General features: G+C 41.3%; 1 protein-coding gene across 6 annotated transcripts in view; it reads right to left on the reverse strand.

Moving 5' to 3' along the window:
* Positions 1-25,862, reverse strand: part of c35h15orf39 (chromosome 35 C15orf39 homolog) — a 125,352-nt gene that overhangs the window by 24,261 nt on the left and 75,229 nt on the right. The window contains exon 1 of one of the 6 annotated variants that reach the window (XM_068015419.1): positions 2,966-3,071. The exons of the other annotated variants lie outside the window; for them this stretch is intronic. The gene's annotated coding sequence lies outside the window, so the exon portion shown is untranslated. Of the gene's footprint in view, positions 1-2,965; positions 3,072-25,862 lie in introns of those variants that run through there. 6 annotated transcript variants of the gene reach the window in all.

Here is a 25,862-nt window from a genome sequence, read left to right on the forward strand (position 1 = left end):
ACTGTGATCCTTAATGCAGCGCAACATGATCATTGAGGAAACATGTGACCTCAAAAAAAAAAAATCTGCCCAGAGACAAGCCAGGGTCTTGGTTATCATGAGAACAAGGAACTCCGATCAAAGACCCTTTTGCAGGCAGGGTGCAAGGTTGTGACACCTAAAGGACAATGCGTTTTGCTCTTCCAGATACTCAGACTGTAAACACGGAGCAAGAGGCTTTAAAATGCAGATGAGTTGCAATTTTTTAACACCTGTAAACAAAGGAAGGCCCAGGTAGTTTTGCTATGGCCAGACTCATGGTCTCCGAGAATTTACAAAGGCAAACGACTATTGACTTTTGATCTGGATAAATGCGAGCGACTGAGCGACACAGGCACATGCATACCAGTGGGCTGTTTCTGGGGAAAACAGCTGGTCTCAAATCACCGATACAGGAAAAGGCTAAGATTTAACCTAGTTCAGAGACTTGTGAGGAATATTGTGTACAGTTTTGGTCTCATCTAAGGAAGAATATAGTTGCCATAGAGGGAGAGCAACGGAGGTTCACCAGATTAATCCCTAGGATGGCAGGATTGTCTAATGAGATTGAGGAAACTGGGCCTGTCTTCTCAAGTTTCGAAGAATGAGAGGTGATCTCATTGAAACTTACAAAATTCTTACAGGGTGTGACAGGGTGGATGTAGATAGGATGTTTCCCCTGGCTGGTGAGTTTAGAACTAGGGGATATAGTCTCAGAATAAGAGGTAGGTCATTTAAGACTGAGATGAAGAGGAATTTCTTCACTCAGAGGGTGGTGAATCTTTGGAATTCTCTGCCCCAGAGGGCTGTGGAAACTCAATCATGAAGCATGTTCAAGATCGATGGATATCTGGATACTAAAGACATTGAGATATTGGGATAGCATGGGAAAGTGGCGATGAGGTAGATGATCAGCCATGATCTAACTGAATGATGGAGCAGGCTCAACAAGCTGAATGGCTTACTCCTGCTCCTATGTTCCCAAAAGACCAACGGGATCACCAGAGATTGCTTTATTAACAGAAGTCCAGTGAAATCTGCTTGGAAGAAGTGAGCGAAGAGGACGTTGGCTTTGAGAAGGACACTGGGAGATCTAACCCATTGCAGCTGGGAGGAGTGAGAGTGTTTAAATTTCAAGGATACCTTTTCTGCTGAGAACACCAGAACGTATAAATGTGGTATGGGATTTGTGTGTTAATAAGTTAATTGGAAATACCTTCTTTGTATTTTAGAGAATTAGCTACCTATTGATTACTGTTTAGTTCATGTAGATTGAGTTTAGTTATAGCAAAAAAATGTTAAATGTTAAATCTTGTCATGTGATTCTTTAATTGGTCACTGGGAAGTTCATATCTCCTGTTTTAAAGTTAGCAGTCTCTGCTGAGGTCGTAACACATCAGCTTTTTAAAGAATGCCTTTTCTTTTCAAAGCTTTGAGCTCCAATGCCAGCTGTTTTGTAGCTTGCACAAGAGAAAGCAGCATTTACATTTCAGCTGTGTTACATGCCAATGTGAAGAGAAGTGCTCAGCAAGGAGTGTACCTCAAAATTGGACTTAAAGTAATCTCAAACTAATCAAAGTTATTCATTAGCATTACACAGACATATGTCCAATGGACAACTGACATTCTAAGAAAATAAAACAGGGGTCAAGTCTGAAAATATGAACTGTACTTGTACATTTACAGAATATGCCAAAGACCTATGAGGCAGCACTTCAATATTCTAACTTTTTTCTCCCAATCTAGCTCTTTGGTTATTCAAATACATATGACCAGTAATTGTTACATGCAGTGTATGTAATTGTTACTTTGCAGTATGCTCAGTCAAGATTGGATTCTGAGGATTATGGTTGTGATCTAATACAAAATGATATCGTTAAACAAATTGTCAAAAGCTTCTACAAAGTTGGGTTATCATCCATGTTCAAGTTTTAAGAATGATTCAGGAACCAAAAACGTTGCGATATAGTGATGCAAACCCATTAGTGAGCCACCTGTTTTGGTTACATACAACTCTTGTGTGTCTATATGCTACAAGACTACCAATTAAGGGGTTCAGCTAAAGCTCAAGAGATCTCTGTGCATTGATATTCTCAATTGAATGACTGATATACAGCCTTTCAAGTAAATTATTTGCTACTTCATTTGAATATATACTTCTAAAAGGCAAGTGTTTCATGTAGTTATGCAAGTCGGTGGTACAAAGATAAACTATAACATTAATAAAAAGGAAAAAAAATCAACTGAACATATGACTTATAATACAAGTTGTTCTGAAATGTAATGATAAGTTTTCCATGACGGTTATCCATTTTAAACAGTGCAGTTTTTCTAAACTGCCACTAAGTGGCACATACACACCAAGATTTCTACTAAGCCTTGTTATGATGTCTTTTCACAATAGAACAAAATCGATCAAGGCACGTGCACCGAACACACTTTACTGCCAAGATGGTCAGATTGTTAGTTTTAAACTGCACCGAGAAAAAAAAATGGAATTTTAAGAGAGCTTACTCAAAGATTTAAGATTTTCAGGGAATTGTGTTTGAATTGAAGATGACTCATTACAGTTAGCAACTTTTAGCATTGACTTCCAACAATTAAGGTGTGTAATCACAAGAAAAAAATGTATACTTATTACGATATTAAAGCATCAGTATGAGGATGCATCTTCCCTCACTCAATGCATTCTCAGCCAAGTTTCTAAATGGATTATGATATTCCTCATTTAGAAAAATGCTCCAGTATATACTATTCAACTTGCGACCACAACATAGAGCGTACAAGCTATTTAGATTTTTTTTTAAATTACATTTCACAGGTATTTTTATATGCTTGATTTTTCTGATGACAAGCGTTACAAAATATGTCACCACATACCTGCTATTGCATCATATAAAAAGTCACAACAGCACAAATAATTAAAATGTGCAAATATAATACATACCACTATAGATCTTTACTGACATAGTCCATCATTAATTCCACAGTTAAAAAGGCATGCAGAAACAAAATCGGCTCAGAAACTTAATCTATGTCCTGTTCTGTAGCAGAAGCAACAACGAATGGAAAGCCTTTAGGTGCTGCATGCTGCCTATTTGGCAAAGGAAAACAGACTCGTGACAATTACTGCAGGATCAGCCAATAACTAGCTGCCAAGTACGCTCTTTGAAGAACAGCTATCGGCAGAGATTGCAAATATTTATTATCCACTGTTCACTATTAATCTAACTACAGTGTTTCAATCATGCACCAAGCAGGGTTAAAATTAAGATATGCAAATGTATATCTAAATTAAATTACAAAGGTTGCCTCAACTATAGCAGTTATGAATAAACAAACCAGAAAATTATTTAAGGTTACGGTTTCTTTGTGCTTGTATTTTTAGCTGAAGCTATAGCTTTCTTTCCAGTGTAACAGTGAAACTACATTTCACTTTCAATATTTAGCTGTAAAACCCTGAACTCAGATTTTAAAATGAAACTTTTGGTAAACAGAAGGCTTTTTAATTTAAAAAGCACAGACAACCATTGCCTCTTTTATACTCAACTTTTCTAGGGTCCACAAAAAGTGAAACCTACTAATTCAATTTTAAAAAGACACTTCATTGTTCAAGTTATTTGGAAAGAAAATAAATTTGAAATGTCTGAATTCAATGTTGTTGTTGATGCCAATACTCAAACAATCTGCTTTCATTAGAGGGGAAAAAAAGCACCACATATGTGGTTGAGTCAACACAATGTGTTTAATTTGGATTGAAACCCAAGGCTGAATGCCAAGGTTCCCCAATCTGGCACACTGACTATTTGTTTTAAATCATTTAGTCCCAAACTAATGACGTCAGAACCATGACAAAAGCAGTAAAATGTACCTCTATATCTATCCATTCAGAGGTGCCAAGCCACAAAATCAGTTGGAAAGGAAGGCAATAGGAGCTGAGAGGGTATTTAATTGCCACCAGTTAAAATATTTTCACACATTCTGGAGAACTTTTAAGCCATATCTTTCTTGGTGTAGCTTTTCCAAGCAAGCAGAAAGCACGTCACAGTAATTTAACAATCCTCGACTACAAAAATGATTTGTGGTTTTCAAAATTTTATGTGCAGGTCAAATCAAATGTTATACATGACAAACCAAAATGTTCCAGATGATGATGATGATGATTTCCAACTGTAAGCTTCGAACACACTCTACTGATGAACTACAAGTCTTGAATTTCAGTGCATTTTAATAAAAATCTGTTACAACTGAGGTGGGAGGAGTGCACAGTTTATTCTAGTTCCACTTCCCCACAGGTCACAAATATTTACATTTTTTCCCCACTTACCGATACAGTCAATCATAGACTCTATTTTTATCCCAGAATAGAACACACCAACCAGGTTTCTTTAACAACAAAATCATCAGTTTATTATAAAATAAGTCTAAACCAGTAACGAAGCAAAGCATAAACCTAGATTGAAATAGAAAAAGGTCCCTTTTAACCCAAGCCCCCACACATGCGGTTAACCAAAAAAGATTTACTCTTTAGAGCTCTATTACAAAAAAATACCTTATTCAAAATACTTGCTAATTCTTCAAGAAAAAAAAAAGATATGAAAAGATGTCAGAAGTCCTTTTCTGGTTTGGCATCCTAAATACGCATAGATGGTTGTCACTGGGATCTTCCTAGAACAGTTCTTGTCAGGCGACATTGAAGATCAGGCACGCTTTCCAGGGAAAATGCAGTGACAGGAATTTTAGGCAGTTTCTTACACTTGCTTCTCAAGAGATGGAAAACTGGCAGACTTTTTTTTAAAAAAAAGAGCTGGAACAGACCGAGGTAGGGTTTGCTCCCTTGGCAAGTTTTCACCAACGGTCTTTTCAAACCATTGTCCATATCCCAACTCACTGTCCAGAGCGAAACCAAAAATAATGTCGCAAGAGTCAAGCCTCCTGACCCCTAAATCGTGACCTGTCACTTCTTTGTAAACCTCTTTCCCCAAGTCAAAAACAACTGCTGCTGGGTAATTATTTGAATACAGGTGCCTTCTAGTAACGGTTTGTTTTCAAGCTCAGTCCGAAGCCCTTCTGGTGACCTCTTTTTTAAAAAAAAAACACAAAGTTCCAGCATCATTTGAGTGGCACAGTGGTTAGAACTGCAGCTTCACAGCTCCAGCGACCCGGGTTCAGTTCTGGGTACCCCGTGCGCAGTTTGCAAGTTCTCCATGTGCGTGGGTTTCCGCCGGGTGCTCCAGTTTCCTCCCACAGCCAAAGACTTGCAGGTTGATAGGTAAATTGACCATTGTAAATTGACCCTAGTACAGGTAGGTGGTAGGAGAATGGTGGGGATGTGGTAGGGAATATGGGATTAATGTAAGTTTAGTATAAATGGGTGGTTGTTGGTCAGCACAGACTCGGTGGGCCAAAGGGCCTGCTTCTGTGCTGTATCTCGAAATAAAAATAAAATCTATGGATTCTTTTCAGTTTTAAAAAACAAATCCTCAAAATTTAAAGAAAAATGGAAGTACTTGTAACAAATCAAATAACTAGGGAACTTCATCACAGAGGTCATAGAGTTATACAACACAGAAACAGGCCCTTCGGCCCACCCTGTCCGCACCAGCCATCAAGCACCTATCGATTCTAATCCCATTTTCCAAAACTTGGCCCATAGCCTTGTATGCTATGGTGTTTCAAGTGCTCATCTAAATACTTCTTAAATGTTGAGGGTTCCTGCCGCTACCACCCCTTCAGGCAGTGCGTTCCAGATTCCAACCACACTCTGGGTGAAAAAAAAAATGTTCCTCAAATCCCCTCTAAACCTCCTGCCCCTTACTTTAAAGCTATGCCCCCTGGTTATTGACACCTCCACAAAGGGAAAAAGTTTCTTCCTATCTACTCTATCTATGCCCCTCATAATTTTGTATGCCTCAATCAGGTCCCCCCTCAGTCTTCTCTACTCTAAGGAAAACAACCCTTGCTTATCCAGTCTCCCTTCATAGCTGAAATGCTCCAGCCCAGCAACATCCTGCTGAATCTCCTCTGCACCCTCTCCAGTGCAATCACATCTTTCCTTTCGTTTGGTGACCAGAACTTTGCACAGTACTCCAGCTGTGGCCTAACTAGTGTTTTGTACAGCTCCATCATAACCTCCCTGCTCTTATATTCTATGCCTCGACTGATAAAGGCAAGTATCCTATATGCCTTCCTAATCACCTTATCTACCTGTGCTACTACCTTCAGTGATCTATGGACAAGTACACCAAGGTCCCTCTAACCCTCTGTACTTCCTATGGTCCTACCATTCATTGCATATTCCCTTGCCTTGTTAGTCCTCCCAAAATGCATCACCTCACACAGGATTAAATTCCATTTGCCACTGCTCTGCCCATATTACCAGCCCATCTATATCGTCCTGGAATCTAAGGCTTTCCTCCTCACTATTTACGACACCACCAATTTTCGTGTCATCTGCGAACTTATCATACCTCCTGTATTCACGTCTAAATCATTAATGTACACTACAAACAGCAAGGGTCCCAGCACCGATCCTTGCGGAACACCATTGGTCACAGGCTTCCAATTGCAAAAATAACTCTCTGCCACTAAGCCAATTTTGGATCCAATTTGCCAAATTGCTCTGAATCCCATGGGTTCTTACCTTCTTGACCAATCTTTCATGCAGGACCTTATCAAAAGTCTTACTGAAGTCCATGTGGACTACATCAACTGCGTTATCCTCATCTACACACCTAGTCAACTCCTCGAAAAATTCAATCGAATTTGTTAGATATGATCTCCCCCTGACAAAGCCATGCTGACTATCCTTGATCAATCCTGTTCCTCAGAAATTTTTCCAATAGTTTCCCCATCACTGACATTAGACTCACTGGCCTGTAATTACCTGGTTTATCCCTACTACCCTTCTTGAAAAATGGTACCACATTTGCTGTCCTCCAGTCCTCTGGCACTTCTCCTGTGGCCAGAGGAATTTGAAAATGTGCGCCAGAGCCCCTGCGATCTCCTCCCTTGCCTCAAATAGCAGCCTGGGATACATCTCATCTGGAACAGGGGATTTATCCACTTTTAAGACCGCTAAAACCACTAATACCTCCTCCCTTTCAATGCTTTGTTCAAGTAAATCACAATCCCCCTCCCTGATGTCTACACCTACATCGTCCTTCTCCATTAGTGAACACAGATGAAAAATGCGTTCATTCGAAACCTCACCAACGTGCTCCGGCTCCCCACACAGATTGCCACTTTGGTCCTTAATGGGCCCTACTCTTTCCCTGGTTATCCTCTTGCCCTTAATATACTGATAAAACACCTTGGGAATTTCCTTTATCTTGCCCGCCACGGTTTTTTCATGCCCCCTCTTCGCTCTCCTAATTACTTATTTTAAGTACCCCACTACACTTTCTATACTCCTCTAAGGCCTCAGCCATTTTCAGCCCTCCTTTTGTTTCCTTATTCAATCCTCTATATCCCATGATATCCAGACTTATTGGTCATACCCTTCACCTTTACGGAAACATAGTGGCCCTGAACTCTCATTATTTCAGGGATATGGTCACTATCCCGAAATGCTCCCCCACTGACGCTTCTACCACTTGTCCGGCTTCGTTCCCCAAGATTAGGTCCCGTACCGCCCCTTCTCTTGTTGTACTAATAACTTGTATCCTTTCGATATTAAAAAAAAAGAGCCTAATATAAACTATTTCACTACATTACTCTAAACGTCTTAAAGTCATTGCTCTGAATACACATTACATAGCACATGCAGCCAAGTGACAGTTGTCATACATCCGCTGAAGTGAACATTTTCAAACCATAAATAATGACCAACAACTGATTTAATTCTACAGGAGTGGAGAAATGACTTTAAAAGCTGTTTGAGAGTGTGATGGCAAGATTATACATTTTTATTTTTGGACGAAGTCAAATTGGGATGAATAACCTCTCATATCTGTATGCTTATTGTGGCCCTGTAACTGCTGATACTCACCCTGTAGAATTAAAAAGAAAAAGAGCCTTCCATTTATAGTGTGTCTTTCATGACCATCAGATGTCTCAAAAGCACTTTTACAGCCAATGAAGTACTTTTTAAAGTGTAGTCACTGTTGTAAGACTACTAGCTTCCAATAAACCCATATCCATCATCTTCTGGAATGGACAAGCTTAAGAGGGAAGAAAATATTTCTTCAAACAAGAATGTAAGTGAAGACAGCATAGCCCAGAAAGAATTTGCTCCCAATAATTTTTAATCATATGGCATTGTCCCCACAGGCAACACCATTCTTCTCTTCTCACCAAGTCCTAGAAATGAAGTCACTCATATGACAGGAAAAGCTTGCAATATGATGTCTAGTTTGACTATCTATTCAATAGCCTCCTGAGATGCCAAGTGGAGAAATGAGGTGCCTCCCACAACACATCTTAGTGGGCAGGTTGACATGGTGTGGGGCTCATGGCCACAATCGCACTTTGGGTTGTCCCTCATCTTCCACTTGTTTGATTTAGTTGAGTGCTATCCACTTTCTTCGAGCGAGTTCAAAGCCAGGGATCTTTGCTATTGCGTCACTGATGAGGTGGGGTTTTTTTAATGCTGCATGCGTCCAACGATTCTGCCCATTTGGATAGTGGGTTGACACCAGCTATATGAACATTAGCTGCTGTTTTCCAGAATGGCCGACACAATTTTAAGCACTTTCATGGTGGGGTTTTCAAGTTTTCGTGAATGGGAAGGTCAGTGTTGCTCATGACTTCTTCCAGCTCACTAAACATCATAGCGTTGCAGCGAAAGGCAGGCGCAACAATGTGGGACAGGACTAGGAGCCACTCAGTTGGAGGTAGGCTTAAGTTCCCCTGACAGTGTTCAGCTGCAGGACCATGAGGCAAAGCACTATTCTGCATCAGACCAGATTAGGGCCATGACTGCAATGTGAAGGGTCCTGTGCTTCCATGGAGAGTTGATGACAACCTACACGGTGTGTGTGCTAGTTCATTGAGAACATGTTAAGAATGCTATCAAAAAGACAGATGAACACCCCCCAAAACTGATCTGAAAAGCACGAAAGCATCAAATTAAGTTGGCATTTAGTTGAAAAAAAAATTGTAGAACACGGACTTGAAGCACTGGAGATGACTCAGTCAGCATCAGAATGCATTGTGCTAACCTTCAATTAAATAGTCATCAATTTTGTAGAAATAGTTTGACAGCCTAAAATTCATTGTGTTTATGGAAATCATGCTTTGGTTTATTATACAGCGTTAGATTGAGTTCAACTAATATTGTGCTACTCTAGCACTGTTATTTGTGATCTTTGTGCTGGCAATATTACTTTTCTTTTTAACATGACTATAATTAGAACAGTAAATCTCCTACCTAAATCTGATATTTACAAGATGAGCCAATTGTTTGATACAAGTCAGAATTTGTGTCTGTTTCTAGGGTTTGTGTGATCCGTAGTATCCTTTAGGTTAGATATAAACAGAGCCAATTTTAAAAAGTCACTAGTTGGGACCAAGTACAGCACTGGGTAAATAATATTTAACTCAAAATTCTCAACCCCAAAATAAGTATGTGCTACTAATAACAAGATTGATTTTTCTAGTTCCACAAAGTAAAAGGATAATATGACTATCAAGAGTAATCGTAGCTCACTTTCAGAATTGCAACACAGCCCTAGTTGGGTTCAATTTAACATGGTACAACAGTACAATTGCCATGAAGGTGGAAACCTGGAGGTGGGAAGCAGCGGCCCATAGCTGCTTCCTTCGCACACCTGGAGGACAAAATCACACCTACTTTTATGCTGATCTTGGAATATATGCACAGAATTAGCCTTTTGCAATTTATAAAGCAATAGAACAGCAAACAATTATCGATTCCTTAAACAGAGGAAGTAATGTTTAAACTGTAGTGTTCTATTCCGACCATACCTTAACTGCTACCTGTCTCATTGAGCAGAACTGGACAAGACTGTTAAGGCCTGGAAGCAGACATGAGGCTAATCCTCAGACGACTGAGCTATGTAACTTAGGTTTTCAGTTTACAGTTCAATTAGCTGACTAAGAAGGGGCCCAAGACTCAAGCAAATATTAAATGATATGGAAGAGGTGAATCCCGAACAGAACCTCAAATTAAACAGTAAGACGAGGAAGCACAAAATGAAATTGGTGAAAAGTCAGGAAATTCTTCCATCAAAGAAAGGCTAATCAACATGTGGAAAGGGTGGCTTCCTGGATGGATAAAGTGAAGTGTGCCAAATAGTTTTCTACCCATTTTACAATCTTGTAAATGGAAACCTCTTTGCTTTATTGATTAGTTAGCATTCTAACTGCTATGTCAAAACAGCCCACTTTTTCTTTGGTATATTTCCAGTAAGCTCGAGGTAATCTTTCATTCCAATTGTTTGGAAATCTTTTCCTCACTTTTGTCCAACACATTTGCAGTGGAATCTGGTCATAGTAATCATCTTAAGTCAACTGACCAAAATGATTTTTATAACTGCATTGATCAATATTAGTGATTCCTCATGTGCACTGCACTGTCAAACAGCCTGTGGCTAGACTATGAACATGCCTGATCTCAAAGGTTAAGCAGAGTCAGGCCTGGCTAGCACTTGGATACGAGACTGACTGAATAAAAGGGGTCTTGCTAAACAGCATTCACCAATACTATGAACAGTTGACTGGTCGGTGAAGCAAGGCTAAACATCCAATGTGCTATTCTTTCCAGTTCTGTTTTCAGGCCTAAACCAGAACTCTAAGACAGTGTTAATCAGTACTCACTGCAATTTTAAGCAGCTAAGCACAGCTAAAAGGACTGAGCTGGATTGTGAATCCATATATAAGTGAAAGCCCTGCAAACACTGGTCTAGACCATGAGCGCCCAAGCTTTACTCTTAGCAAGTCACTTAGCTGCACTTCACGGAACCTTGCAGGCTGTATCTAAAAACACGGCACGACAGAACACAAAAACTCATGAAACACTGCAGTTCAAAACAGAACTGATTTTTTTTTTTAAAAATAGGATTCTACATGACCAATTTATTTTACCCAATGCCTTCCCTTAATTGAATTTCTCAGTCATGTTAATTTGCTTTTTTGGCAATAAGGTTTGCAGTAGCTTTTTTTCCTTCAGAACTCAATGAAGATTTATGTTTTCATTCAATTACTTACCAATAGGAAAGATAAAGAAACTGTCTGTAATAAAGTTATCAGCCTTCCACCCAGCATGCTTGCCCTCATCTGCACTCTTCCTAATCAACTGGCCTCAATCTTCTCTCCGTCCCAGATATACTGTCTCTCCAATTTATTCTTCTTCTTGCAACAGTGATATCATGATTCCTATTCCCCCACCACACCAATATCCTGGTTCCTGCTCTCCTTAATGCTGACTGCTTTTCTTCCATGCTCTGTTGGTTCCTCCCACTTAAATTTTGGGTGGATTACAAGGGCTTCATAACACCATTCTCTCATCGATGGCTTTAGGATTAGTCAATAATGAAGGAACATCCTGAGAAGATGTTTCCAAACTGCCAGATCCACAAAATGGAGCAGATCACAGCTGCATATGGAATACTGATGGCAAAAAAATACATCAGGGCTTCATTAGGTTGGATATCAAAGGCTGGGGACCAGATATGAACTGACTGTACTTCAGATACCTTTGATCTAAAAACTTATAGCAAGAATTTCATTTGATCCATCAACATTTTTTTTTAAAATTAAAATTGTGAAGAGATTTCTAATCCAACTACATCTTGGGGTTAAGAAAACACTTCTCAGACATTACTCACGATTTGCAATATCTAAGCCCTCTTTTGCACTATAATCATTCAGGTCATTACCTCTATGCAATACATGTAGCGAGAAAAAAATGCATGTTTTAAATATCAGTTTCTTGTTAAAGATTATGTATAATTGTTACAATATAGGGAATTAAAACACAAAGTAAATGGTGAAACAAAAACAAAATACTGGAAACCCGCAGATCAAGCAGAATTTGTCTAGAGGGATTAACGTTTCAGAACTGGATGATATTAAATTGAACAGTTTTGTTAAAAAAAGGCACAGAACAAGGGAAAGTGGTGAGTAAAAAAAACAAACAAACACAGGCAAGACAGAAATAGAAAGACCTGTTAAAGTGGCTTGGTGAAAAACAGGAGATGGTTAAATGGCACGAGAGGGAACTGTAATGATAGAAATCTCAAAAACAGCAGACACAGTGTGAATACCTGACTGCGTGGTTGGAGGATAGGCAAGCATGCAAAACTGAAAGCAGAGCAGAGAGGAGACAGAAATCACTTCACCAGTAGAGTGTTTCAACCCACCCCATGGATAAACCCACTTTCTTCTCATTCCTGCAAATGCTGGCATACTCATACCACACTGGCAGCATGCTGCCAGAGAGAGAAATATAGAACTATAGTTCGCTATTTTCTTCTACCAGGCTCCTGGAACCTCGGTCGCCTTGCTAGACCTTCAGGCTTCCCTTTCCTCAAGCCTGTCCTCCACTCCTTGGCACTTCCAAAAATGAGGCATCCCTTCTGTACAGCACTTGAATGCAGATACTATACTGGCAATTAAGTCTGGAGCGGGGCTTCCATCATAACCTTCTGACTCAGGAGTTAAGGGTGCCAGCAACGGAGCTAAACTGACAAGACATAAATTGGGTATTAGGAAGGAATGCTGAACGTGAGCTCTGAAATTCTGAACAAGTGTCCACAACCAAAATGTAATTTTGTTTGTTCTGGTGGTAACTGACCTGCTGTGCTCTTGCAGAATTTTCTGTTTTTAAAGCATCCAGCAGTATTTTATTATTATTTTTTAAATCTTTCTGCTCAATAGTCTAATAGTGATTTGTCCAAGTGGATCCCTGTTCCCCACAATTTAGAAGCTGTAACATTTCGGTTCTCGCCCTTGTAGGAAATGCCTCTTCTTCTTTGGCCTCCTTGTCTCGAAAGACAATGGGTAAGCACCTAGAGGTGGTCAGTGGTTTGTGAAGCAGGGCCTGGTGTGGTTATAAAGGCCAATTCTAGAGGGACAGACTCTTCCACAGGCGCTGCAAATAAAATTGGTTGTCGGGGCTGTTACACAGCTGGCTCTCGTCTTGCGCTTTTGTCTTTTTTCCTGCCAACTGTTACATCTCTTCGACTCGCCACTCCTTAGCCCCGCCTTTATGGTTGTCCGCCAGCTCTAGCAAGCACTGACAACTGATTCCCACGACTCGTGGTCAATGTCACAGGACTTCATGTCGCGTTTGCAGACGTCCTTAAAGCAGAGACATGGACGGCCGGTGGGTCTGACACTAGTGACGAGCTGGCTGTACAATGCATCCTTGGGGACCCTGCCATCTTCCATGCGGCTCACGTGGCCAAGCCATCTCAAGCGCCGCTGGCTCAGTAGGGTGTATATGCTGGGGATGTTGGCCGCCTAGAGGACTTCTGCGTTGGAGATACGATCCTGCCACCTGATGCCAAGGATTCTCCTGAGGCAGCGAAGATGGAATGAATTGAGACGTCGCTCTTGGCTGACATACATTGTCCAGACCTCGCTGCCGTAGAGCAAGGTACTGAGGACACAGGCTTTACACTCTGACTTTTAGGTTCCGTGTCAATGCGCCATTTTCCCACACCCCCTTGGCCAGTCTGGACGTAGCAGCGGATGCCTTTCCCACGCGCTTGTTGATTGCTGCATCGAGAGACAGGTTACTGGTGATAGTTGAGCCTAGGTAGGTGAACTCTTGAACCGCTTCCAGAGTGTGGTTGCCGATATTGATGAGCATTTCTGATGCACTGTCCCATGATGTTTGTTTTCTTGAGGCTGATAGTTAGGCCAAATTCATTGGAGGCAGCCATAATCCTGTCGATGAGTCTCTGCAGACACTCTTCTGTGTGGGACATTAATGTAGCATTGTTAGCAAAGAGGGGTTCCATGATGAGGACCTTCCATACTTTGGTCTTCGCTCTAAGACGGGCAAGGTTGAACAACCTGCCATCTGATCTTGTATGGAGGAAAATTTCTTCTTCTGAAGACTTGAACGCATTTGAGAGAAGCAGTGAGAAGATCCCAAACAGTGTAGGTGCGAGAACACAGCCCTGCTTCACACCACTCAGGATAGGAAAGGGGTCTGATGAGGCACCGCTATGCTAAATTGTGCTTTTCATATTGTCATGGAATGAGGTAATGATACTTAGTAGCTTTGGTGGACATCTGATCTTTGCTAGTAGTCTGAAGAGACCACGTCTGCTGACTAGGTCGAAGGCTTTGGTGAAATCAATGAAAGCAACGTAGAGGGGCATCTGTTGTTCACGGCATTTCTCCTGTAGCTGGCGAAGTGAGAACAGCATGTCAATGGTGGATCTCTCTGTTCGAAAGCCGCACTGTGCCTCAGGGTAGACACGCTCAACCAGCTTCTGGAGTCTGTCTAAAGCAACTCGAGCGAAGACTTTCCCCACTATGCTGAGCAGGGAGATTCCACAGTAGTCGTTGCAGTCACCATGGTCACCCTTGTTCTTAGAGGGTGATGATATTGGCATCACGCATGTCCTGTGGTACTGCTCCCTCATCCCAGCACAGGCAAAGCAGTTCGTGGAGTGCTGAGAGTATAGCAGGCTTGGCACTCTTGATTATTTCAGGGGTAATGCCATCCTTTCCAGGGGCTGCTCCACTGGCTAGAGAATCAATGGCATCACTGAGTTACGATTTTGTTGGCTGTATGTCCAGTTCATCCATGACTGGCAGAGACTGGGCTGCATGGAGGGCGGTCTCAGTGACAACATTTTCCCTGGAGTACAGTTCTAGGCAGTGCTCCACCCAGCGGTCCATTTGCTTGCGTTGGTGAGTGATCGTGTCCCCTGATTTAGACTTGGGGGGGGGGGAAGAGATGCGATCTTCTTGATGGTTGGCCCAAAAGCTCTCTTAATGCCATCATACATTCCTCTGATGTTCCTGGTGTCGGAGGCCAGTTGAACACAACTGCATAGGTGTTGCCAGTAGTCATTTGCCTAACAGGAAATTAGGAAATGCCCAACAGGCCAATAACCACCCTATTTGCAGTAAATTTGCAAAATTACACAATATGAAGCACAATAGCTACCAATGTCTGATTTATGCACACCACAATGAAAATGCCCATAATACATTGATATTATCCTTAGTATAAATGCTTCTAAGTTAGTTGAAAAGCCTATCAATTTGACAGACAATTCTGCCCCATTGCCACTCCAGCTCAAAATTTAAAACTGAGAATTTCCAGATGTGCTAAGCAAAAGCTTTTAAAAACAAAATCAAAACTAATGCAACTGGGAACCCAGACTGCCCTTAACCCAATATTGTATATCATACATAAACACAATTAACAGCAGATAATGCTAAACAGAATATCAATTTACAGGACATCAACCGAAGATAAAAACTTTGATCCATACAATGGGCATTCAACTCATCACAATGGAACTAACTAGTTTTTTGATCAAATGACAGTCTGCGAAATAAATCAACAAACCAATCTGCCCCAAGATCAAGTCACAATTCAATTTTCAAATCCATGATCAATTTGAAATGATACAGTTCAGAAGCCAAGTAAGATTTCCATCACATTCATCAACAGCAAACATCGCAATTCTTCTCTGCAGAATTACCCTCTGAAGGGGTCAATGATGTCATAAAACAACATTTAAAATGACTTTCAACACTTGTTTTAACTGCCTGCAGCCACTGACAGTTAACTACAACTCATCCTTCAGCAGTGGGACTGCCTCATCAACTTCTGCTCTTGCGAGATTTCCCTTCTCGTAAGTTTCTCTTAACCACCCCCACAAGGTTTCCTCAGTTCTCCCAAGGATTAGTTCTTGACCCCCTTCTGTTTCTCATCCACACTGTGCCTCTTGGCAACATCATCTGAAGTAGTCAGATTCTACACGTAGGCAATGACATCCACAGCGACCTCACTACTACTGTATTGACCAATATGCAATTCTGGGTGAGCCATAATGTCTTCCAAATTAAACATCTGGAAAACCGAAGATACAAACTCTGTTCTTTTACCACCGATTCCATCTCCCTCCCAGGCCTCCAGCTCATGCTGAAGCAGGCGGTTCACAACCTTGGAGTACTATCTGACCTTGAGCTGAGCTTCCAATTCCATATCCTCTCCATCGCAAAGATCCAGGCAACACTGCCCTTCACCATCCCTGCTGCAACCCATCTGTTGCTGATCCACACTTTTGTTACCTCCAGAGGCGACTGCTCCAAGGAAGCAAGCTGGACGAACAACGCCATCTTTCTATTAGGAACTATATACAGTCTTCCGGCCTTAAACATTGAGTTCCAACAAATTTTGATCTTAAGCCACCATTTTCTCAGATGGGTGTTGGTGATGGAGAGTGGCTGTACCAGCACCACTGCGAGTGGAGGTGGTGTGGGGATCCCCATGGGATCAGCCTGCGAGATGGTCCGCATTCCTGAGTTCTGCCTACCTTGCTCACCCATATTCTCTAGCCACAAGAGCCTTTTCCTCCGCCAGATTTTCCATGTCTCCCTCCTCATGTTATTCTGTAACATTTACGCCTACCATTGTTTCATTAACGTCCCATTACACTTGCTTTTGCCTTGCAGCATCTGGTACTTAATCACTCCTGCCTGCCACCCTATCACAGACTTTCCCCATTGTTCTTTCCCAGCCCCAATCTCCCAGCTCTATACTTGCCTAAAACCTGCTAATCTTGATTTCAATTCTGACAAAAGAAAAACACTATCCAGAGCAGCTACCTGCCCTTCGTTTTCAATTCAGATTTCCAGCATCTAGTTTTTAACCTTTATTCCAATCTAAACTGTAGTATCTGAAAGGATGATGGAAGCACATTCAATAATAACTTTCAAAGAGGAACTGGATAAAAACTTGAAGGGGGAAATTTACGGAGGTGTGGGGAAAGAGCAGGCAAGTGAGACTAATGGATAGCTCTTTCAAAATGCTGACACAGGCAAAATAGACTGAATGGCCTCCTTCTGTGCTGTCATTCTATGCTCTCTTGGCTGGCCTTCCATCCTCCACAAAAACCTTTCAATACTCTGCTGTCTGTATTCTAACTTGCACCAAGTCCCGTTCACCCCAGCTCCAAATTTCCTTCCCTAAACTTCTCCATCTCTCTCCTCCTGTATGAAGTTCCTCAATATCGCCACGTTTGACCAGGTTTTTGGTAATCGGTCAATCTTCGTCTGATTATCACACAGGGCGGCACAGTGGTTAGCACCGCAGCCTCACAGCTCCAGCGACCCGGGTTCAATTCTGGGTCCTGCCTGTGTGGAGTTTGCAAGTTCTCCCTGTGTCTGCGTGGGTTTCCTCCGGGTGTTCCGGTTTCCTCCCACATGCCAAAGACTTGCAGGTTGATAGGCAAATTGGCCATTAGCAATTGCCCCTAGTATAGGTAGGTGGCAGGGAAATATAGGGACAGGTGGGGATGTGGTAGGAATATGGAATTAGTGTAGGATTAGTATAAATGGGTGGTTGATGGTCGGCACAGACTCGGTGGGCCGAAGGGCCTGTTTCAGTGCTGTATCTCTAAACTAAACAGATGCCAAGATCTCTGCACTCCTCAGCATTCCCAATTTCAATCACTCCATCATTGATGGCCATTGCCTTCAAGTTGCCGAGGCCCTAAACTCTGGAACTCCTTCCCTAAACTCTCTCTTCTCCTTTAAGACACTCCTTAGAACCAACCCCTTTGACCAAGCTGTTGTTCATCTGCCCCAATATCTCCTTATAGGTCTGTGTCAAATTGTTTGATAAAGCTTCTGAGGTACCTTGGGAAATTTTGCTACGTTAAAAGTGCTATATAAAAGCACTATATGAATGCAAGTTGTTGTAATTAACTTATTACTGTTGCCAAACATTGCTCTGTATGGGCTTTAAGATTAAACAAAACATCAGCTTTACGTTTAATACTCATGTGCACAGGATTTGGTAAGGAATCATGAAAATGGTTTCCCTAAGCCAGTTGAGTGTCTTCCCAACAATGTAAAAATATTGCATTGCATCTTGTGCCATTTTCTTTATGGTCTGCTGGTTGCAATCCTGTCTGGTGTTTTATGATCCCCAGTTGCTCGAACAGATAGCCAGATAAGGATGAGGGGCCTTATGTCTTTTCATATTTTTACTTATCATTGCCTTTCCAGACCTATAGCTTTGTTGTACAAAGCTTTTGATGTCTGCTCTATAGCAAAATTGTTATATAAAAAGACAATCTCTTCTCTTATACTCCCGCTGCTGTGACCAGTTTCGAGCTGTGAATGGAATGTTGCAGAAGCTACAGCGTCCATTAGAGGGTGCCACATGCTTAAACTGTCAGCCAGATACAAATCAGACAAAAACAATTAAAAGGGCATCTATTCAGCAGAAACTGAGACCTATGTAACAAAGTTCACGGTATAAGTGAAAAATCATGTGTAGGATACAATTTTGCTTATATCCCTACATTGTACATTTCTTACATCACACTATTTTTAAAGCTGTGCCAGTGAGAATGTAAAGTAGAGGTGAAGAATCTCCCATTGCTAGCATGAACACCTTGCTTATGTACATGATTTTCATTGCAAATACTGCATTCCACTTCAAGAAAAAAATGCTAAGATAATCATTTTCTGCGGAGAGAACAGATTGACAACAAAGTTCAGCTGTTGGCCTGTTAGCACGCATTTGTCGTCAAATTGCTATCCACAAACCGTCAATAGTAGCATTTGCAAACCATGGCATTAAGGTCCCTGTGGAGACCAACAAATCAAAAAAAAATTGAAATTTACCAAATGACTCCAATAAAAAAAAACAGGCCAAGATTTCACTTTTATTTTATCAAAGTAAAAATCAACATAAACATGAATTACCTCACAGTATGCCTCCAAAAAAAAACAAAGTAAGCTTTGCAACCAGGGTATGTGCACCTAACAGGACATTCGACAAGTCATCTGTTCAGGCAACAGCTCGTGCATGCTCCCCCACAGGTCCCGCAAACTGCAGATTCCATGACAATGGCACGTAGATAAATGCAAACAGTGTATATAAATTAGATGATAGCCTGCTTCTGGCTCAACCAAGATTGGGTCCCACCTGTTGTAAAAATTCTGCTCCATTACATAATGATACTGACAATCTGAGTTCTTTTTGCCCTCAGTCTGGTTCAGTAAATATACCGAGTCGGATGTGTAGGTAAAATCAATTACTTTATTTGCGCAGTCGCCGGCGGACTTACTCTGATACAGCGGCACTGACTCCACCGGAGTCTGTCGGGTCCACCAGAATAAGTGTCCGTTTGTGATACAGATACTACTGCTTATACATTAAGATTCATGCTACACCTCCTTGTTTAACCAATCAGTGCTGTACAATTCAACTTCAACCGCGTGGTAACGTGCAGTACATCTGTTATTGAGGTTAACAATACACTCCTTTCTTAATACATACTTGTTACTAACATAATATTGTTTTGCACCAAGATAAAAGAAAGCAGACAAGCAAGATAAATTAGCAAAAGGAGAGAAGTCAGCAACAAACATTCTGGTCTCACTCCCCACATTTATCATGAGTTCTGTCTCTACCTTGTGACAGTTGATCCTGTTATCTTTATCAAGTTTGCATTCCTAAGTGCTTCGTGCAGTCTGCAGTTACCCAAAGCAGCGGTCGTATACACTGATAAGAGGGGCCCTACATTTCTTATCATCAATCACACAGGGATGGACAGCATGTGTTTTACAAGAGTCCATTGCTCCAAACCACAGGGAGCTACACAATCATGCCATAAAGGAACAGATGTCCTTATAATTACCGGCGTTAGCTAATCTATACAATTTCACACCTTCAGCCTTTACTTTTAACTATTTCATTGCGGTTTCTGCAACTTAAAATCATACTATCAAAGCTCAGCAAAGCTACTATTCCTAACTTGGCTACATTTCCCATCAAGCATAGTGCCATGCCATTCTGCTCATTTCTACAATACCATTTTACAACAATTATTACAACTGCAACTGGGCATGCAAGTACAAAGTAGCTGTCATTAAGAATGGAAATCAAATTGTAAAAGTCCAAACAATTAGCTGCAATTAAACACAAGTTATTAAAGCAAAATTTAGGTGCAAGTTTGGCTTAACTGGCTGCTTAAATCAGGAGATTGCCAGTTCATCCCTTATTCCAGGATATGAGTGCATAATTGCTGAAAACTGCAGAAACAAAAGGGGCAGTAATAGTAGGGGATTTCAATTACCAGTACAGAGGACGCAGAATTCTTAAAATGTATTAAGAACTTTAGCCAGTATGTTGCAATCCCAAAAAGAGATGGAGCATCTCTGGACTTATTAGGGAATGAATTTGGGCACGTGGAAGGGGTATCAGTGAGAGAGCATTTTAGTAGCAGTGATCATATTTCAGTTAGATTTAGAGTAGTTATGAAAAAGGATAAAAATAAACCAAGAAGAAAAATTTTTTAATTGGGGAAAGGTCAATTTTACGAAGCCAAGATTTGGCAAAAGTGAACTGAAACAGCTACTTGAAGGTAAAATCAGTGTGAGATCAATGGGAGGCATTCAAGGAGATAAAGAGGGTTCGGAACAAATATGCTCCAACAAAGAAAAAGGGTGGGACTTACACATCTAGACCGGATGTAGCTTAGAGTAAAATGAGGCAAAAAAAGCTTATGTCAGTTGTCAAGAGCTCAATACTGCAGAAGGCCTAGGAGGAGTACAGAAAGTGCAGGGGTGAAATTAAAAAGGAAATTAGGAAAGCAAAGAAAGGGCATGAAAAAAATATTGGCAAGGAAAATTCAAAGATGCTCCATAAACAGAGGATAACCAAGAAAACAATAGAGCCAATTAGAGACCTAAAAGCTAACACATGTAGTTCTTAATGAATACTATGCACCTGTTTTCACAAAAAGAGGGGGACAAAGCATACAATGTGCTTAAAAAGGAGTATGAAATATTGGATGGAATAACAGTGAGGGAAGAAATATTAACGTGTGTAGAATCCTTGAAAGTGGATAAATCGCCACGGTTTTTGACAATGTCCCCAGGGTAGTCTGTTTGGTAAAGTAAAAGCTCATGGGATCCAAGGGAAAGTGGCAACTTAGATCCAAAATTGGCTCAGTGGCAGGAAGCAAAGGGTAATAGTTGACTGGTGATTTTTGAGAGTGGCTGAGAAACTGTTTACAGTGGGAGTTCTGCAGGACTCAGTAATGGATCCCTTGATGTTCGTGGTATATATTTATCTCAATGATTTAGACTTAAATGTAGGGGGCACGACTAAGAAGTTTGCAGATGACATGAAAATTGGTCATGTGGTCGTTAGCGAGGAAGAAAGCTGTAGACTGCAGGAAGACATCAGGGCTGGTCAGGTGAGCAGAAAAGTGGAAAATGGAATTCAATCTGGAGAAGTGTGAGGTCACACATTTAGAAAGAGCAAACAAGGCAAGGGAATACACAATAGGTGATGGTCCTTCTGTTCCTCTACAGAATCCTAAGGAGTATGCCTACTGCTACGACCGAGGTCGGAAGACTGCACAGTCTTTTCTAGTTCCACTTCTCCACGGGTCACAACATATATTTAAATGTTTACCTGGTTACTGGTACAGCCAGTCATACACTATTTCTTAATCCCAGAATAAAATACACCAACCAGGTTTCTTTAATAAACAAAATTATCATTTTACTATAAAACAAGACTTAACCAGTAATGAAGCAAAGCTTTAACAGATTAAAATATGAATGTCCCCTTTTTAAATTCCCCAATTACTCACACAGACACTGGAAAAATACAGAAATTCTCTCTGCAGAGGTTTGTTACAAAAAAAAGACAGAAAAAGACAACTTTGGCCAAATACTTGCTAATTCTTGATGGGAAAAAAATACGATATGGAAGGAAGTCAGTTGTCCATCTGGCATCCGGGTATAGAGACAGGTCACTGGCATAGTTTCAGAAGCAGTCCGTTCTGGAGATGTCGAGAATTATTCTAGTAGGCTTTCCAGGAGAAATGTGGCATCAGGGTTTTTCCACCAGCAGGCACTTGAATCGCAGGATTTTTCTCAGCTTCTCAGGAACTGCAGCACCAGGGATTTTAGCTCACCCACACTGGATGTTTGCAGGAATTCTTCAAAGAGGTAAAGGAGGTGGTGAGCTGGGTGGTTTTATTTTCCTTGGCAGAAAAACACCAATTGTCTTCAAACAGTTCACACCCCAACTCAACTGAAAACGATGTCCAGACCCCAGAGCGTTCTGACCTCCAGAAACCTTCACATGTGGCTTCTCTGTAACCATTTTTAAAGTCACCAAGGGTTCTGTGGTTTACTGAGCCCAAATCACAGGTGGTTTTCTAACATCTCAAGTCTCCTTTCGGTGAACTTGGTAAAAAAAAAATCCATGGAATCTTTTCAATTTTAACACAAGTCCTCAAAAAAAAAAGGAAGCACTTTCATAACAGTTACTACAGATCCCTGAAGGTGGCTGGACAGGTAGCCAAAGTGGTCAAGACGGCTTATAGGATATTTTCATTTTTTGGCCAAGGCCTAGAGTATAAGAGCAGGGAGGTTATCCTAGGACTGTTGCCAGTATTCTAGCACACCAGTATAGCGAAACAGGCAATTAGCAGCCTCAAATAAGCAAGTCAATTTTTTTAAGACAACACTATTTGAAGTACACAATATTCAAAGATTACATGAAAGCAGCTCACTGCAGCAGCAACAGGCACAGATTCAATGACCATACTGTCAAGTCTCAGCCATGTACTGCAGAAAGATACGTACTGAAGACCTGTCATGTACTTTCTGGCAGACAATTCAACAAGACAGGCATAGAAGTATGTGGTCTACCTTTCCTTTCAGCTATTAGTGTTTGAGCAAGGAGAATGGGCAGTCAGGTGGCAGATGGAATTTAAAAGACAAGTGAGAGGTGATGCATTTTGGCAGAAGTATATATACTTAATGGCACAGTTCGAAAGTGTGCAGGAACAGAGGGAGCTGGGGTTGCATGTGCATTGATCTTTGCGGATGCAGGACATACTGAGAGACTGGTTAACGAAGCATATGGGTTCCTGGGCTTCATATATAGAGGCATAGAGTACAAAAGCAGTGAAGTTATGCTGAACCTTTATAAAGCCCTATTTAGGCCCCAACTGGAGTAGTGCATCCAGTCCTGGTTACCCACACTTCAGGAAGTATATAAGGCTCCTTGGGAGGGTGCAGAGGAGATTTACTGGAATGGGTCTAGGGATAAGGGCGGCGCAGTGGCTAGCACTGCAGCCTCACAGCTCCAGCGACCAGGGTTCAATTCTGGGTACTGCCTGTGTGGAGTTTGCAAGTTCTCCCTGTGCCTGCGTGGGTTTTCTCCGGGTGCTCCGGTTTCCTCTCCAAAGACTTGCAGGTTGATAGGTAAATTGGCCATTAGCAATTGCCCCTGGTATAGGTAGGTGGTAGGGAAATATAGCGACAGGTGGGGATGTGGTAGGAATATGGAATTAGTGTAGGATTAGTATAAAAGGGTGGTTAATGGTCGGCACAGACTCGGTGGGCCGAAGGGCCTGTTTCAGTGCTGTATCTCTAAACTAAACTAAGACTGTATAAAACACTAATTAGACCGTATCTAGAGTATTGCATATAGTTCTGATCACAGCATTACTGGGAAGAATGTGATCTCACTACAAAGGCGATTTATGAGGATGTTGCCAGGAATGGAGAATTTTAGTTATGAGAAAAGATTAAAATAAGCTGGGCTTGTTTTCTTTGGAACTACAGGAGGCTCAGGGGAGATTTCATTGAGCTGTATAAAATTATGAGGGGAGAGACAGAGTGGATTGGAAGGACCTATTTCCCTTAGCAGAGAAGTCAATAACCAGGAGGCATAGATTTAAAGTAATCGGTGGAAGGATTAGAGGAGATTTGAGAATTTTTTTTCACCCAGGGAGCAGTGGGGGTCTGGAACTCGTTGCCTGAAAGGATGATAGAGGCAGGAACCCTCATTCCATTTAAAAAACACTTGGATATGCAGTTGAGCTGCAGGAATGTACAGGGAGGGCAACAGATCCAGAGTTGGAAGATGGGATTAGAGCAGATAGCTCTTTTTTGGCTGGCATGGCCGTAAATCTTTCTGTTTTTAATAATCTAAACTGACACTTGGGACCACAACACTTTTGGCGTCAGTTTTTAAAAGTTAAACTGAGGCCCAAACTGCCTCTTCAAACAGGTAGACCACCCTGTAATTTGACTATCATTTCTCCCTCAACCAGAGCATCAAAAAACAGGTTACTCCTATCAGGCCCTGCCCCTTTATTTGTTTAAGAACGATGCCTCACTACCATTTTCCAGTTCTGATGAAAGGTCAACAACCAGAAACGTTAACCGTCTCCCCACAGATGCTTCCTGACCTACTGAATACTTCCTGTTCTTATTCACTTCTCATTTGTGGGACCTCACTGTATCCAAACTGGCAGCTACATTTTACCAATTGACAATGACATTTCAAAAAGAATCTAGTCAGAAATGAACTGCTCAGAGAAACACCGCCCCGCCCCTCCAAGCCCCACCCCCCAAGGACACAATAAGGCATTGTAGGAACGAAAGTTCTTTATTTAGCAAAAATGATGCAGCAGACACTCAAAACGCTCTAGAAACTGGTGGGAAAAAACACAAATCAGCAGCTTAAAAGGGATTCACAGATGCAGATGTACAACATTGAGCAAGAAGTCTCTGCCAATGTAAAGATGTAAAAACTCAGCACTTGTGAAAGTAACAGTCCTAACCAGCAACACAAACTTTTGATGCCAAGTCAACACTAGAGATTTACACAAGAGCAGTGCAAGTCAAATTTACTTCCTTTCTTGTGGTAAAAGCACCTTCCTCTAGAAAAATTTAATAAGCTTATTTGGTTGATAAACAGACCTGCAACTCTCTGCCCCACCATGGAACACATCAGAAGAAAAGCACATCCACAAATTTAAAACTTGAGTTATTTGCTAATTTTTAACCTGCAAAGACAATTTGCTTTCTGCTTGCCATGCAATTCTGGAAACATTCGGCCAAATTGGCCACATGAGACTTTACTAGACATAACAAAGAATTGACAGAGCTTGAGAGAACAGTAAAGGTCAAGGTGAACTGACAAAAGATCAAAATAATGGAGTTCTATAAAAAAATATCTTGGAGGGGTGGGAAATTAATTATGGACATGAGGAAAAACTTTTCTATGCAGCGAGTGGTTAGGATCCGGAGTGCACCGCCAGAGTGTGTGGCGGAAGATTCAATTGAGTCTTTCGAAAGAAAATTGGACAATTATCCGAAGAGAAAAAATTTGCAGGGCTAAAGGGAAAAGGCAAGGGAGTGGGACTTGGTGAATTGCTCTTGCACAAAACCAGCACAGACATGCCCTACCGAATGGCATTATTCCGTGCTGTAACCATTCAATGATCTTCACTGGAGAAAATCTCTCGTATTTTATCTAGTTTTTAAAAACCCACTTGTTATCCTTTCTTCCGAGTAATAATTAAAACGCATCCCAGATGATACTTTGCCAACACCAACAGCACAGAATACTGACTGTGTTCAAGAAGCAGTGGGAATTGCTAGTGCAGGGGAGGTAGAAGGGTGCTAAGCAAATTCTGGGAATGCCGTACATGGGGGGAGGAATCACACGCTGTAAACGCCACGTTTGCTATAATGCACTGCAATAACATGATCTTAAAATGCAGAGTGAAATAATGATGAAAAAGGACCACCTTCAAGGACAGAAAGCAATAGAGAGAAAGACAGAAAAAAAAGACACTCTGCAAATATAGGAGCGAGCTCCCTACAATAATTACAGAAGACTCTGCAGATCT

The sequence above is a fragment of the Heterodontus francisci genome, chromosome 35, assembly GCF_036365525.1.
Source record: "Heterodontus francisci isolate sHetFra1 chromosome 35, sHetFra1.hap1, whole genome shotgun sequence".
Lineage (NCBI taxonomy): Eukaryota > Metazoa > Chordata > Chondrichthyes > Heterodontiformes > Heterodontidae > Heterodontus > Heterodontus francisci.